Genomic DNA, 14,820 nt, shown 5'->3' on the forward strand with positions numbered 1-14,820 from the left:
GACAATGTTCGTAAGTTGATTCTTTAGTTGGTTCCTTCCCTTCTGCCAAAGATTGGTTCTAGGACCGAACCAGGCTGTCGGCCTGTCAAGCAAACACTTGCACCCACAGACCACTTGCTGGTCCTAACTGTACTGATAGGAGAGAAGCCTTGGGTTCAACAAGCCCACCATGAATGCCATTCTCCATTTACTGTATAGTGTGCAGAACAGAAATGGGAGATTTTTCCAAGGGGAGGGAATATGGTTGGGCCCAAGCAAAGTGCTTCCCTGTGTACTGCAAACACCCTGGGGTCTCATCTGTCCCTGCTCAGTCTCTTCCCACTCTCTGCCTCTGCCCTTCTACTCTCTGAAGCACCTTAGGCCTTTGGACAGAGTCAGACTTACATTACCTTCGAGCTCAAGAACCATCTCCTTGATTGTCAAGCTTTGGAGCCAAATGAGCCCCCAAAGAAGTCATGGAGGCTAATCACTCCTGGGAGCTAAAGCCCAGAGTGAGAAAGATGCGGGTCATACAGTAAGGTTTCTCCTTAGTCAGATAGCCCATAGCTCAGATATTAGGGATATATGCCTAATGCTCAGTCATAGCACCAAGAAATCCCTGCCTGTCCCACAGGTTTCTACTGTCTCTGACAATTCCAGTCTCTGAATTCTTAGTCTATGAAATTAAGAGGTTGGGTCAGAGTATCCCTGCTCAGCCCAGGGAGTGGCACCTGTTGAAAAAGGTGTGGCCTTGTTGGAGTAGGCGTGTCACTGTGGATGTGGGCTTTAGACCCTCACCCTAGCTGCCTGGAAGCCAGTATTCTGCTAGCAGCCTTCAGCTGAAGATATAGAACTCTCAGTTCTGCCTGCACCATGTCTGCCTGGATGCCATCATGTTCCCTCCTTGATGATAATGGACTGGACCTCTGAACATATAAACCAGCCCCAACTAAATGTTGTCCTTATAAGAGTTGCCTTGGGCTGGAGAATTAGCTCAGTGGTTAAAAGCACTGACTGCTCTTCCACAGATCCCGAGTTCAATTCCCAGCAACCACATGGTGGCTCACAACCATCTGGAATGAGATCTGATGCCCTCTTCTGGTGTGTCTGAGGACAGCTACAGTGTACTTATATATAATAAATAAATAAATTTTTTAAAAAATAAGAGTTGCCTTGGTCACAGTGTCTGTTCACATCAATAAAACCCTAAGACAGTAACCTAAGGCAGTATGTGTGGTAGTACATACCTATAATCACAACACTTGAAAGGTATAGGCAGAACAATCAGAGTTCAAGGCCAGTCTCAAATACATAGTGAATCTAAAGCTAGCTTGGGCCACGTGAGATACTGTTTACAAAAAGAATTATTCCAAGTCTCTGGATGTAAACTTAGCTTATTTATGGCAGAGCCTTCCAGCCTCTCAGACCAAGGCCCTTCTTCAATAATGCTGAGATGTTAGACAGCACCTCAGAGTTTCCTGCTCCTTCCCATGGGGGGATTCACGGGTATTTTTTAGAGCTCTCTCTTCCTTATACATACTTCCCTGGGGACAAGGTATGGTGCTGATTCCTCACCCTGTTCTGCCTCTGTGCTGGATAGTTTTATGTCAACTTCACAAAAACTAAAGTCATTTGAGAGATGGGAACCTCGATTAGGTCTGCAAGCCATCAGCAAGCTTGTAGGACATTTTCTTAATTAGTGATTGATTGGGATGGGCTCAACCCACTCTGGGCAATACCATTCCTGAGCTAGTGGTCCTGGGTTCTATAAGAAAGCAAGCTGAACAGGTCAGAAGAGGACAGCAGTAAGCAGCACCCTCCATGGCTTCTGCATCAACTCCTTACTTCAGGTTCCTGTCCTGTGTGAGTCCCTCTCCTGACTTCCTTCGGTGATGAACAGTACTGTGGAAGTGTAAGACAAACATATCCTTTCCTCCCCAACTCATGGTGTTTCATCATAGCAATGGTTACCCTGACTACAACAGCCTCTCTTTATCATAAGACACCAGATGATCTAAGACCGAGAAGGTGGCATTATTCCCTTTACTTTTAAAAATAAAGAATTCTTTGGCTGAGCATGATGGCAAGCAAGTGCCTATAATCCCAGCACTGGAGAGACAAAGGCAGGCAGATCTCTATGAGTTCAAGGCCAGCCTGCTCACAAAGAGCTAGAGCTGTTGTTACACAGAGAAACCCAGTGTCAAAAACAAAAACAAGAAAATTTTATTTATTATATTTTATGTGTATAAGTGTTTTACTTGCACGTATATCTGTGAATCATGTGTATGCCTGGTGCCATCAGAGGTCAGAGAGGGTTGTTGAATCCCCTGGAACTGAAGTTAGAGGCAGATTTAAACTGCTGTGTGAGTGCTGGAAATTAAACCCAGTTTCTCTGCAAGAACAACAAGCCATCTCTGAGCCCCTCCTCATTGTCATTAATTCACTCATTCATTCATTCATTCATTCATTCATTTGTTTACAGTTTCTCTATATAGCCCTGATTGTCCTAGAACTCACTTTGTAGACCAGGCTGATCTCGCTCACAGATCTGCCTGCTAAAGACATGTACCACCTTATATGGCTTCTTCCTTACTTTTTTTAAGATGAAGAAACAGCTGAGGTGGATGACCATGTGGGACAGATGGATTCTCTTTGATCCTAGGAGTCCCAAAGTGCGGAAGTGGGAGCAGAGAAGGAAGCAGTTCTCAGGAGATTTGGGCTGGAGCTCATACTGGGTGGATGATCAAAGGGTTTTAATGGTGAGTGAGTAAAGGTCGGTCCAGTAGGTGAACCACATCAGTGATGCTCAGAGATTCCTTTAGGAGATGCATCTACTCAACAGAGAGAGAAACAGAGTGTTACTATTTATATTTCATATGTTTAATTAGAAGTCTCATTCTGGTGCTGGTCTGGGGGTCAAAGGACTACTAATAGGAGTGGCTTCTCTCCTTTTATTGTGTGGGTCCTGGAGACAGAACTCAGGTCCTGGTGGAAAGTGCCCATTTAATAGGGGAGATTACGCCTTGTGCTTAGACCAAGAAGCAGGGGACAAGGCTCAGCAGAGACAGAATAACGTGAGGCCTCTTGCCTGTGTGTGTCTGTGAATGCATTTGTCTTTATGAAACAGGGTCATTATGTAATCCAGGCTGACCTTGAACTCCTAATCTTCCTGCTTCAGTGTCTTGAGACCTGGAATTATGATTCTGTGCCGCCATACTCAGCTGTTGCATTTATTTTTATGGTTACCTTCTATTATGACAAATTAATCTGGTTTTCCTATTGCTGTGTAATGTGACATTTTGGTTTAATATGCTTCCCCCCTTTTTTGTTTTTCATTTTGTTGTTGTTTTGTTTTGAGACAGGATGTCTCTGTGTGGTCCTGAGTGTAGTGGAACTCTCTCTGTGAATCATGTACATGCCTGGCCTCAAACTTGCAGAGATCTGCCTGCCTCTGCCTCCCGAGTGCTGGGATTAAAGGCATGCACCACTACCACTACCAGCCCCTCTTTTCTCTTTTAAAATGAAGTCTGTGTAGCTCAGACTGATCTTGAACTCATTATATAGCTAAGACTGGCCTTGAACTCCTGACCTTCCTGCCTTTCCCCACTCCCAAGTGAATTACCGAGTTTGTAAAATACTAATCTAGTAAAAGACCTATATCCAAATAATAAAGAACTCTAAAAGTCAACAACAAGAAAAACAACCTGGTGAAAGAGTGAGCAAAAGATTTGAACAATCTTCTCATTACAGTCTATGCAGATGGAAAACCCACATATGGAAAGAGGCCCCACCTCTTATGTCATTAAAGACCTGCAAACCAAAGGCCACCATGAGACACCACACACCCCAGTGTGAACAAAACAAAACCAATGGCCATGCTAATGCAAATGAAGGCAGAAAGCAGTGAGAGTCTTTCCTCATTGCTGGTTGGGGAAAGGAAGTGGTACCTCTGCTTGGAGCAGTTTGGCACTGTCTTACAAAGACAAACTCAACACACTATATACCTAGAAAGGGCACCCTGGGGTGCTTACCCAAAACAGGGGAGACCTGTGTTCATACTAAAAGCACCATACATGGAAATTCATAGCAGCTGTATTCAACGCTGACCAAACTCAAAAGCAACCAGATGCCCTGCACCCAGGAAATGCATAAACTATGGTAAATCCATATGGTAGGATATTATTCGGGGTTAAGAAGAAATAGGAAGGACAGGTATGGTGGCACATGCCTTTGATTCCAGCACTCAGGCGGCAGAGGCAAGCAGGTTTTTGTGAGTTCAAGGCCAGCCTGATCTACACATATAGTTCTAAACTACATAGAGAGATTCTATGGGAGGGGGGTTGTCAACAAGTTTAAATGCATACTGCCAAGCAAAAAGAATAATGATACTAATGATAATAATAAAGCTTTACTGTCTGATTTCAACTAGACAGCATTCAGAAAAAAAGCAAAACTATGAGCACACATACACACACACAACATAAAACACAAAGCACAAAGCCAGGCAGTGGTGGCAGACACATTTAATCCCACCACTTGGGAGGTAGAGGCAGGTAAATCTCAGTTCAAATCCATCCTGACCTATAGAGTAAGTTCCAGGACAGTCAAGACTACACACACACACACACACACACACACACACACACACACACACAAACCCTGTCTCAAAAAAAAAATAAAAGAAAACATAAAAAAAAAAAACAAACCTTGAGCTGGAGAGATGGCTCAGTGGTTAAGAGCACTGACTGCTCTTCCTGAGGTCCTGAGTTCAATTCTCAGCAACCGCATGGTGGCTCACAACCATCTGTAATGGAATCTTCTGGTCTGTCTGAAAACAGTTACAGTGTACTCACATAAAATAAATATATCTTTAAAAATAAAAAACCTTAAAAAGGTGGAAATTAGGGTAGCAGAAGAAGAATGAAGAGTTGGGGCCAGGAGTTTTTATAGCAATGAAATAATTCTGCGTAATGGTAACCATGAAATAATACTTTTATCAAAACTCATAAGACTTCCCAGTAAACTGGCTTGAGTTTCTACTAGCATTTCAACATTGACTCGCTGTTGCAGCAGATGTACCACACCAATGCAAGACTTGAGTAATGTGGACAAACTGGGTGGAGTCCAGCAATGTATGCAAACCGCCTCTTTTGAAACCGACTTGATGTACCAACCGACTTGATGTTAACAACCGACTTAATGTACTTTAAGACGCTTGTCTCCTGTTAATGATACTTTAACAAGAAGCACTGACATGTTATGTATGTCAAAGACACACTCGAAAACTTCAGAAAAGCACTGTGGGTAACAGACACCAGTAGAAAAGCAGATAGACTCATTCACATAGTCATAGAATACTATGCAGCACTGTTAAAGCACACACTGGGGTACACACACTTTGAACGCATCTCACAAGCCTCATGCTGAATGCAACACGTGCAAGCTAATCCGATACAGTTCCGTGTTTTTCAAGTTTGTAAAAACTCAGGATTGAACTACGCTTCTGAGAATCAGGAAGGTTATCTGTGAAGTCAGGTTGACATGTCATAGGGGATGTGGGGGCTTCAGGTAATGTTGTTTCCTCTTCTTCACGCAGGACGGGCAGTGCGTTCCTGTTGTGAAGCCTCATCTGGATGCTAACCCCTGTGTACTTTTCTCTGTGTGTAGAATACATTTTTGTATGAGAGCAGGTCTTGGGCAGGGGGTGTGGTTCAGTCAGCGGAGCACTTGCCTGGCACGCATGAGGCCTGGGTTCCATCTCCAGCTCTGCATAAAGCAGGGATGTTGGTGCACATACATTGAGTCTAATCATACAGTTCAAACCTATGCAGCACGTCAAGATAGCAAACCACGGCTTTATCCACCAGCACAGTGGGATTTACAGATACAACCTGATGTGAAGGGTTCGAGACATAGAGGGGTCCCCCCCTGCAATAGTTCATAAGATGAGTTTGCAGTCACATTTGAGGGGTGCCAGGGAAAGCGTTATGAAGAAGTCTGATGCCAGCAACATTTCATGCTGCAAAGAGGCTTCCACAGTGGGGAGGGTGAATGTGAGCATGGGTGTAGGTGTGTGTGTGTGGAGGTATGATCACATAGGTGAGTGTGCAGATGCTGTTGGGTGACCCATGGATGAATGTGCATGGGAGGAGAGTGTCCACATGGGTTAATGTGCATTCAGGGACCCACGGGTGAATATGTGTGTAGAGTGGTGTGACCATATGGGTAAGTGTGCTCATGAAAATCTATTAGGCTGCATTCTTAAGATGCACATACTTCAAAGTTTTGAAATACAAGGGTCCCTGGGCTTGGTGGTACCATCTGAAATCCCAGATCTCCAGAGACTGGGGCAGGAGAATTATGAGTTCTAGGTCAGCCTGGGCTACACAGTGAGATTCTGTCTGGGAAACAAACAAACAATCAAACAACATCAACAACAACAACAAAAAAAGTAATGTAGGTTTGGCCAACATTGTGGAAATGAGAGGCAATGAGTTCCACTGGCAGGTAGGAGGCTCTTTCCAGGGTCTCCTGCCCGAGAGGTGGGCTCCTGATTGTTATCACCTTCCCACCACCAATGGCCTGAAGCCCCAAGGTCAGCTGGTGACCTACCCTTATCTGGCCTTAGGATCAGGGGACATCAGGCTTAGGAGGTCAGTTACCAGATGCTCCCTCCATGTCCCCAGGGTAGCTCTGAGCCCTGCAACCTGAGGCCACAGGGTCAGAAGGGGAGATTCCTGCCTGAGTCTACAAACAAACAGGAGGCAAGGCTTAAGGAAGCCACAGGGTACATGTGTGGCCTGCCCCTGCCTGCTCACCTCCCACACCCCCATGGTGAATTTTCTTCTGGGTATCCCCTCGTTTATCATCAGCCATTTGATCCTCACTGACTTGTCAACACATTTATTGGTACAGACACCATCTTTTCACACCTCTACAACTCATCCCCACCTCTGCAAAGCAGAGGAGTTGTCTGCCTTGACACACCCACGAGTAACCTTTATCCAAAACCCTCCTGTAATGGGGAGTTTATGTCATTGATGTTAGAAAGAGAGGGTAGAGCATCTCTGAACAGCAGGGTACTTGCTTAGCACATGAGAGAGCCTAGGTTCCAAGCCAGCACTGTCACCGAAAGCAGAGGGGAGGGACTCAGATGTCTAGGACAGTGCAATTCCCCCATGATTCTTTTTTTTGGGAGGGGGATGCACATGGTAGAAGAGAACAAACTCATACTAGTTTGTTCTCTGATCTGTACAAGTGAGCCATGGTACACATATGAACATGTGGACACATGGACACACACACACACACACACACACACACAAATAAATAAATGAATGAATAAATGAATAAATAAATAGAACATTAAAATTTTCTTATACCAGTTTATCTAAACATATGCAAATGTATATAATGTATAGACATGCACTTTCTGGAAGGCTCCGTGGTAAGACAACCCCCTGGTCATTGCTCTCATAGAAGCCATAGGGGCTGAGCACAGAGGTAGGGGGTCCCTTACCTCTCCACTGTTAGTCACCTTCACCTTTTGAAGGTGCATACAGATGCTAGTTAAAAATGTGGAATGCTTCTGAGTTCTCAGTTCTAGTCCTCACACTCCTCTGGCTCTAGAGACTTCAGCACAGAGGCTCCAACCCCAGGAAAGATGGGATTGTGGGATACTCCAGTCTAACCAGCCTCCTCAGACTCCAAAGGGCTCAATAAACATCAGTCATACTCAGTAGCACCTGGTTCAGGTAGATACCAGCAGATGCAAGCTGGCCATTGAATATGTGCCCAGGTAGAGGTTACTGAAAGGTAATCTCTGCACACTGCTACTTCGCCGACTCTGTTCCTGTGTACTTGGACCATCCCAGTGTCTGGGAAGTTCTTGCTTGAGTCTAGCCTTGTATCCTCCTTGTTCTGCCAATGGAGTGACAGATTGTGTTGAGGAGGGGGGTGATATTTACTAAGAACCACTGTGAAGTTCCTACAGCACCTCCTCCCAAGCTCCTAGGATGTTGTTAATTACCCTACCAGAGCCCCACTCCACTTTTCCATACAGATTCCAGGCCCTTAGCTGGTGATTTACAGGGGCAGAAAAGCTCAGCTTTGGGGGTTGGAAGCTGCATCACAGAGCAGATGTTCTACCCAGGGCATCCACTCCTCTGTGTAAGCATGGCTCTTCCATCTCCTGGATTACCTAGCCCATGGCACACTGTGGTCCTCCACCTGCCCCAGCCCCTCAGGTTTTCTGCATCCGGACACTCCAGGGGACAAGACCAGGAAGTGTAGGCTCCCATAGACATTCAGGACACTGCTTTTCCATCTGTCTGGGTGAGATGACGCAGGGGTGAGGGGCGCTGATGGAGGAAGGACCATCCTTCCAGGGCCCACCAGAACTGAGGAGAACAATCCAGCCTGCATTTTCCCACTGGGCTGAGTGCTCATTCACTCATTCATCCACAACCAGCAGCTCCTCAGACTGCACAGAGGGCATCCATGGGAGGCTCCTATGGAATGATCTGGAAATTCCAGATGCACTTCCTGGCTTCAGGCAGGCCACCAGACAGAGCTGGAAAACAGCCCGGAGCTCATAAGTTGTCACCGATTGGACTTGACCCTGCTGCCCTGCTGGTTCCAGACAGTCCCTCAGAGGAGGATCTGGCCCTTTATACAGTTCCCTTGTAAAATAAGGGGGCTGTATCAGGGGCATCTAAGGCTTTGGGGGAGCATGAAGCTAGGAATCACTTTCAGATCCCAAGATAATGCTCATAGAACTGGCCCCACCACCCTCTGCACTAAAGTTACGCTGCCTCCACCCCCACCCCAGCAAGCCCATTCCAAAAGAGAGGCCATGTAAGGCCCTAGTTCATGAAGGGGTACAGCTGCTGTTTCTGCAGTCACCTCATCTCAGGGCTGTCACCCATGCAAAGGACCCCAGCATTACTATTAGTAGTGTGGAGACTCCTTCTTTCTGACTCATTGTCCCCAGAGATTCAGGAATTCACTGACAGGGGTTTTTTTTACACCCAGAGCCTCCCTGATCCAGTTGCCCAGTTCAGCCTGCAACCTCAGCTCCAGCAGGACTGAGGAGCCAGCAGCTTCCGAGAGGGGCTGTGCTCTTTTTTGCCCCCCGGGTAGTGTGTAAGCGTCGGGTTGCCCTCTCATACAGTGAGAAGGATGCAGAAACACTGGAACTAAAGGAAACAGCTGTCACAGCTCCAAGAAATTGTCTCAGGAGCTGAAGCAGTTCTGCCTGGCTGGACAGATGTGGGCCACAGCTGTGGGCAGCACACTGTGGCCTGTGCATCTTCCCGTGCCAAGTACGGCTTTTCTCCAGGAGTCCCAAGGCCTCTGTTTTTCTAGTGATTTCATCATGAGATAATCATGAAGGCTTAGCTGTTAAGCCAGGCCCTGTCCAAGCCAAGCATTCTTCCCATAGCCCTTTGGTTCCCCCCACACCAGCTCTCAGAGCTGTGGCCCTCCCTCAGGCCCACAGAGAAGGAAGGGCAGTTCAGAGGGGCTGAAAGGCTTAGCCAAGAGAAAGGGTGTAGCTTTCAGCCTCTATCCACGATGGTTCTTGCAATTAGAAGGGGTTGTATCTTTGTTCCACTGCTCACATGAAAGAGGGGCCCCAGAGACAGAGAGGAGACACAGCCCCCTGCTCCCAGGGTTACCCAGCAAGATGGAAGCCATTTTGTTGCTCCAGTTGGGTTTCCTGGGGGCTCTCCTGGGCTCTAAAATTAATGCAGCCATTCCCTGCAGAGACACAAGGCAGAAGAGGGGGCTTGCCCTTCTCCCCACCTTGATCTCGACTCTGCCTGGGTGAAGCCAGGACTACCACACTCTAGGAAACAGTTCCTGGACTAGGGGCCAGAGGTCTAGGTTCCAGCAGGTCAGTAATAGTGAGCTGGGGTTTTCAATGTTCTGAATCCTAGAAAACAAATAGGACTCAAACCACATTCACTCCCTCAAGCCGCAAGTGGCTTTCCACCTGCAGACGATACTTTGTCTTTTAAAATCTATACGCTCCAGGACTGGGTCTAGTTTCTTCCATTAGTCTGGAAGGTTCTCCCAGGCTGGAGCTGGTCACTCTCACCTGGATATAAATTCTCCTAATATGGGAACCGTGTTTCTTTCATGTGACTGGGGTTCCCCAGAACCAGTGGGGAAGAGTGACTGTTAGGAAGTTAGCTATTTCTAAGAATACTCCTCTTAAGGACTAGCTCCCTCAGACATGTCTCCCCTTCATACTGAGTTGGGCTCCCATGTCCCCATCCAGCCTGCGCATATCCTGGGTACAGCTGATTCAACCCATCTCATAGAACGAAGCTTTGGGTGACGGGAACTCACTCTACCCTTCACCCCATCTCCAAGTGGGGGCCTGTCTCAGACCAGCAAGGTCCACAGTCTTCCTCCCCCTGACTGCCACCCCCACTGGGCAGCCCAGAGCCCCCTGACCCCTTGGCCTTCCATCATGGGGGATCTATAACATTTACAATCCCCAAACAAAAGCCCCTGAGAGCTGAGGACAGAATTCATCTTCCCAACTGACAAGCCCCGTTAATTAACGACTTGGAAATCGATGACGAGGAGGGACAGGCAGCAAATGACACCTCATCGTGGGCCAAGAGGAGGGAGGAAATGTCCGGGGACTGGTGGACACGCACCGTGGGGCTGGCCCAGCGCCTGGGAGAGCCACCGCCCTCATCTGTCTCTGTCACTTCAAAGGCCATCGACATCCTTCCGGGCTAGAAATTCTCATTTCCCACTGTGGCAGACCCTCGAGAGAAAAGGCTGAGGTTTGCTCCCGCAGAGTGTAAGAAAAGTGCTTTCAGGACGACCTACTATGCGCAGACATGGTGCTGGATGTTCCTCACGCTTTACAGACCTGGTGGCAAGCGTGCAAGGTAGATTTCTTATTTTCTCGCCTTAGAGATGAGACAATCAAGCAGTCGGCTTAATGTTGGCTAACATTGGAACTGTTGTTTTATGCCTGCTATGGCAGATGAAAGAAGGAAAGAACCGGATTTGTGAGAGCTAAAGGTCTGAAACCAGGGTCAGTTAGAGGGCTCTCTGGGAGAGCCTGGTGAGCGAGCTGAGTTCAGTTTCCAGAGGAAGGATACCTCCTTGAAATTCTCCTGGGTACTCTGGCTGAAGTATAAAAAGTGTATCTGTGAAAGAGGACAGTCTAGAAGTCCCTCAGAAAGTGATGCAAACGTGGAGTCCCAGCACTCCAGAGGCTGGAGGATTTCCAGTTTGAGCAACCTGCACTAACAAACAAAGCCAGGTGTGGTGAAACATGCTTAAAAGACCAGCATCTGGGAGATCAGGAGTTCAAGACCAGCATCAGTTACATAATGAGTTCAGGGCCAACCTGGACTACATGAGACACCATCTCAAAAGAACAAAGAAAACAACTGAAATCAGACTCCAACAGAAGTTTGTACCCCAACATCCATTGTTTATTTATAATATTATTTATAAAATAAAACATTATTTATAATAACTAAAAGATGGGAATAATCCAAGTGGCCATCAACAAAAATAAATGGACATACACACAAAACAAAAACAGTCTATACACATGATGGAATATTATCTAGCCACCAACAGGGATGAGGTTATGGCATATGCCTCCACATGGGCAAACCTTATAAGCATTATGTGAAGCAAAATAAGCCAGACACCAAATCACAGCTATTGTGTTGATTCCAAATGTGTTAGACCTATGAACGAGGCAAAGTCATGGAGGCAGAAAGCAGACTGGAAGTGTCTAGAGGTTTCCGAGAGAGAGTGAGAGTTGGCTCTTAGTATGCAGAGTGTTTAGAATATTGGAAAAGTTGTGGAAATGCAGTGTGGTCAGGTTGCATGGCATTTGTGGCAACTGACTAATATAATTCAAAACGGCCAGATGGAAATTTAATGTCATATACTCCTATTGGAAAAGTTAGCAAGAGGGGATACTTTCCAGGTGATCAAGGAGTCCTGCCCTGGGGACACCACCTCCAGTTGCATTCCCACCCACTGCCTCTCCCCAACCCCTTCAGCCCAGCTACCCCAAACCGCCTTCCAGCCATTGAGCAAAAGTGGCCAGCCCAGGCCTGCCAGGGCCTTCCTCTAGAGCAGATGGTTTTGCTCTTTCCCTCTGGGTCCTCACTCACTCCAGGCCCCTTGAAGGAGAAGAGACCCTTCCAGAATCTGTCATCTCACAGGAGCCCTAAGTGTCGAATTTAAATTCATACTTTGTACCACCTTTGATTTCAAAGCGGATTACACCTCTCTGCGAAAGGCGGACACGTGGGGCCTGTGCAGCCTCTTGGGTCTCCGCTGGGCTCTAAGCATTGTTAACTCCTTCCAATTCATTAGGTCTAATCCCAGCAGCACTGAGTAAGGGGCCCGGGGCCACCCCAGACTCAGGCCATATGTGTCCATTGTGTCACTCCCTGGCTAATCCAGCCCTTTAGAGGAGCTTCGGCCACCAGAGCCTGACTGGAGGGCATCCTGGCCTGTGGTGAAGTAGTAGGGCTGCAGAGACCACAGAGCAGGGAAGTTGGGGAGGCAGAAGGACAGACAGACATCACTGTGCTGTCACGCCTCTTCTGCTGGTGTGCACGCCCTCCACACGTCACCACTCTGTGGGCACTTGTGTGCAGTGTACCGTGTGCTCACAACCTGAAGCGCACACGGGGCTGAGACACAACCACACCCTCATATCCACATTGGGTCACCCACACTGTCCTGCTCCCATACATACACTCAGCATCTCTCTACACACACTCATATCCACACCCCGAGGACACTCTTCCACACTTGCCATTGAGTTTTTATATATCCCGGTATAACACATGCTGGATGGGAACAATATATGGAGAAAGCTTCACGTTGGTTTAGTTTGATGGTTCCAGGCCGTGACTGGTCCTATTGCGAGACCCTTTAATACAGTTCCTCATGTTGTGGTGACCTCCAACCATAGAATCATGTTTGTTGCTACTTCATAACTGTAATTGTACTACTGTTATGAATTTTAATGTAAGTAACTGTGTTTTCTTAGTCTTAGGCGACCCCCGTGGAAAGGTCATTTGATGCCTCTTCCACCGAGCTTTGCATCCCACTGGCTAAGAACAATTACTTTAGGCCTTTATTGAGACAGCAAGGGGAAGTGTGTGACCGAACAAAATACATCCTACTGATGGAAGGGGAGAGAGAGGGGATGAGGAACTGGTGTCTCACAGTTTGTTTTGGGGATCTGCTCCCAGTAACATGAAGATTACAGATGGAAACAGATGGACCTGTGGATGGTATTCCAATTCCAAGACACAGCACCCTGACCATCACACTTGGGTTTAGACTCAGGGAAGCTCAGAGCCCTATGACTACATTCCGTGTCAGACCAGGGGGACCTCCAGCTAGGGGCTGTTTCAGTTCATAGTATTCTCTTTGGATACCCCATGTCTCCATCCTGAAGTAGATAACACTGAGTTTTCTGGTCCTTCTATAGGTTTGTGAAAGAAAGTCCTTCTTTCTTTGTTGCATTCTCCTGGGCTAAGCTAGACAGAAGAAAGAAGTTACTACAATCACTCTTGGGGAGGGGGCTCTCTGACTAGGGAAGGGTCAACTTAAGCCCACCTTCTTCACCGTCCTTGATATTACCCCCCCACACACACACACAAAACACCTGTTCACAGTGCTGCCTAGCCCACCAAGGGAGCCCAGGACTCCCAGAGCCACAAAGCCACTTGCTAATTAATTGTGCTAATTAGCAAGGATGAAGCTGAACATCTGGACCCTCCTACAGGGGAGCCTAGACCCTCAAGACTCACAGCATGAGAACAGGTGCCCAAAGGGGCATCTCCATCCATCCGGACCTGGACACTTTCATCAGTGTACAGCATCCCCCACACATATTCTGAGGACCCTAAAGGGTAAGAAGTCAGACCAGGAGACAGACTCCGGACCCTTAAACTGTACTCCCACAGAAGACTTCCTCCCACCCAGTCTCCCCTGTAACAAGATTGGAGGACAGAGTCTTATGCCCGGGGCAGGAAGGAACCCCTGCTTGCTACCTACCTTCACCCATCTTCTAACCACTCTCCCACACTGCCCCCTCCCCACTCTCTACATGAATGTTCTGCAGGATCTCAAAGGCAAATGCTCTTACAAGGCAAGATCAGAAAGATGTATTTCCATCACACTCATTCATTCAGCAAACATGTTCCTGGGGCTCTGACTTCAGGCGTTGTGTTAGGCACTGGACACAGGGCATGCAGCTGTCACCAGAATGAGGCATCTACATAAAAAGAAATACTATCTGGCCATAAAAAGGGATGGAGTTTTGATATATACCACAATATGGAATTTGAAATCTAGGTAAAATAAGCCATACACGAAAGGACAGATATCATGTGCTTTGATTTCCATAAGGCACCTAGAGTAACAAATTCAGAGACAGGAAGTGGAACAGAGGTTACCAGGGGCCAGGGCAGGTATGGTGGGAAGCTATTGTTTAATGAGTCAGAAGTTTATTCAGAGGACAATGAAAAGTATAGATCATGGACAGTGGTGACTGTCACACCATTGGGAGTATTTGCTGTTTTGGTTGGTTCTGTGAATAGGGTCTTTCTGTGTAGCCACACTGTCTGGAACTTACTTTGTTAGCCCAGGCTGGCCACAAACTCTTGCCTCCTCCCAAATAGATATGAGCTATTATATTATACCTTGCCCTTCATTACAAAAAAAAAAAAAAGAAAAGAAAAGAAAAGAAAAAAGAAAAACATTTTCTCCTTTCTCTCCCTTCTTCTCCACAGTGAAGGGAATTGAACCCATAACCTTGCACATACT

The sequence above is a fragment of the Micromys minutus genome, assembly GCF_963924665.1.
Source record: "Micromys minutus genome assembly, chromosome: 10".
Taxonomy (NCBI): Eukaryota; Metazoa; Chordata; class Mammalia; order Rodentia; family Muridae; genus Micromys; species Micromys minutus.